Below are 2,612 nucleotides of genomic sequence, written 5' to 3' on the forward strand. Positions count from 1 at the left end.
AGTGACCGTTATGTTAACGAGATGACGGTTATGCTAATTAGAGCCTTTCGAATACACCCCCACCATCCAGCTCTCCTCTTCTTTTACCGACCGCCGGTGACACCGTGATGTCTCTTGTTCTCTCCCCACCTTCTCTGTCCCTGGACCAATCTTGTGACCGTGGTCAAGCCCGACTCACGTGCTGATTGGCCGCGCGTTTTAATCAGGGCTCCGATTGGCTGGACTGTGGCCCCACACCCACTATCTCGTTTCATGTACGTCCCATGCGCGGGATCCTACTTCCTGACCATTGTAGAGAGAGAGAGAGAGAAATTGGATTAGATAGTTTAATTCTCGTGCCTGTCTCTCCCTCCATAGGTCTGGCCAGACTTGCTGAACATTTGGAGCACTTCCTGCTTTCCTTCCCAAAGCTTCAAACCATGCAGCTCAGGGTGTTGAGTGGTAAGGTGGCAATAGTCACCGCCTCTACCCAAGGGATTGGACTGGCTATTGCCCGGCGCCTAGCCCGGGATGGAGCCCAGGTTGTGATGAGCAGTCGCAAGAAGGAAAGTGTTTGCAATGCGGTGAGACAGTTGCAGGCGGAGGGTCTTTCTGTTTCAGGCACTGTCTGCCATGTGGGCAAGAGGGAGGATCGCGAGGCCCTGGTCAGCGAGACGCTGAAGCGCCACGGAGCCATCGACATCCTGGTGTCCAACGCCGCAGTCAATCCCTTTGTAGGGAAGGCCCTTGACTGCTCTGAGGAAGCCTGGGACAAAATTTTCGAGATTAACGTGAAAGCAGCTTTCCTCCTGGCCAAACTGGTTGTACCACACATGGAGCAACGAGGCGGTGGCTCCATTGTGCTGGTGAGCTCTGCTGCTGGCTACCAACCCTTCGCTACCATCGGGCCCTATAGTGTCAGTAAGACGGCTCTCCTGGGCTTAACCAAAGTATTAGCCACTGAACTGGCCCCTGCCAACATCCGCGTTAACTGCCTTGCCCCAGGCCTCATCAAGACCAAGTTCAGCTCTGTACTATGGTCGGACGACAGCTACATGCAGGAGTTTGACGGAACCATTGCCATGCGCCGGCTCGGGGAGCCAGAGGAGTGTGCTGGCACCGTCTCCTTTCTCTGTTCACAGGATGCAGCGTACATCACTGGGGAGACAATAGTAGTAGCTGGAGGTGTACATTGCCGTCTTTAACCTAATGTTTGGGCTATGGGAATGCTTTCCTCAACTTTCGTTCCAGTTGCCTTCCAGGAATATCTTCAGGCTTCTCTCATCTTTATAACCTTCTGCTCGTCTGATAACGGACCGACACAAATGCATTTGTGCTCTTTTACACCACTCCTTCAGTCTTAACCCCTGCAATCGTGGCCCCTACAATCTTCTGAGATTCCCTATTCTTCTTGTTCTGAACGTTTGAATTCCCTTCACCACCTCCATTGCTGCTTGTGTCCAATTGTCTAGTTTCTGCAACTCCCTCCCAAAAACTCTTGCTCTTCCAATAAGGTGCTCATCAATGCCTACCTCTGAATGGCTTCTCCTGACATCAACTTGTAGTGGGGTGTGGTTCATTAATTTTGTCTGATATTTTCTACTGTGAAATATTGCCTGTGGTTTTACTATGTTAATGATGATATAAATATGACATTGTCATTCCAGTCTTAAAAATGTGTAGTTAGCGCTTAATTGCTGTCTGAAATGGCCAGACAAATCAATTGTTTCAAATTTCTAATCCTTTAGGAGTATTCTAAAATGTGGGGCATTTTGGAAAATCATAACAAATGCATGTATCTCCACAGCTGCTACTTTTTGAACCTGAGGATCTTTCAGCTCTAACATAAACATAAATCATAGTTGGCTGAAGGTTTTCTACTACTATGTATTAAAATTTTGCTTCTGTTCAGTAGGGATTTAAGGAATTGAATGAGCTGTTTTATCTAATAAGGCAATTTTGTTTTAAGTGTATTGTACAAAGTACATTGGCTATAAAACTATATTGTTTATACACCATTCAAACAAATGTTTGATGTAAGAATTAACTAAGAGTTATTTTTAGATTTAAACAATTAATTTGTTATAAGTTGAAGGAACAATAAATCACTTACTTTAATAGCCTGATCATTCTCCCTTCAATTCTCATACATCAATTCTCTTACATCATCCTTATAGAAGGTGTTGTTTATACAATCCCAAATATTAACCCAATCAAACTCTGATACTACATACACTAAACATAAGTTTAGTGTAAGACATTGCTTTATCCTTCTTATCTTCTAAACAAGAATGATTCTGTCCTACCAGCTGCTCTCTCTCTCATAGATGTTTCCCTGGGTTACTTAGTTGCCATCCGAATCACAGTCAAATGTTTGATCACCCAGGCGTAACTTTCTGCACTAAGGCAATAACAACAGTTGGGAAAAGGTAGTTTATTGTCTATAAAACAGTTTAAGATGTCCTGAGATGTACTATATTAACAGAAGCCTTTTAACACTAGAACATAATTTGTTTGCCATTACAATGGAGTATCTTTCAAAATACAAACATCTCTATGCTTCTCCATTTGGTAACACAATGGCTTCTGTTGGGTAATGAAGGAATTGCTTTTTTTGTTTCTTTTCTGAGAAA

At 44.1% G+C, this 2,612-nt stretch overlaps 1 pseudogene; it reads left to right on the plus strand.

The window, feature by feature from the left end:
• Positions 1–240: 240 nt before the first annotated feature.
• Positions 241–1,890, plus strand: LOC140458847 (dehydrogenase/reductase SDR family member 4 pseudogene; annotated as a pseudogene).
• Positions 1,891–2,612: the final 722 nt, after the last annotated feature.

This window comes from Chiloscyllium punctatum, chromosome 34, assembly GCF_047496795.1.
Source record: "Chiloscyllium punctatum isolate Juve2018m chromosome 34, sChiPun1.3, whole genome shotgun sequence".
NCBI classification, from domain to species: domain Eukaryota; kingdom Metazoa; phylum Chordata; class Chondrichthyes; order Orectolobiformes; family Hemiscylliidae; genus Chiloscyllium; species Chiloscyllium punctatum.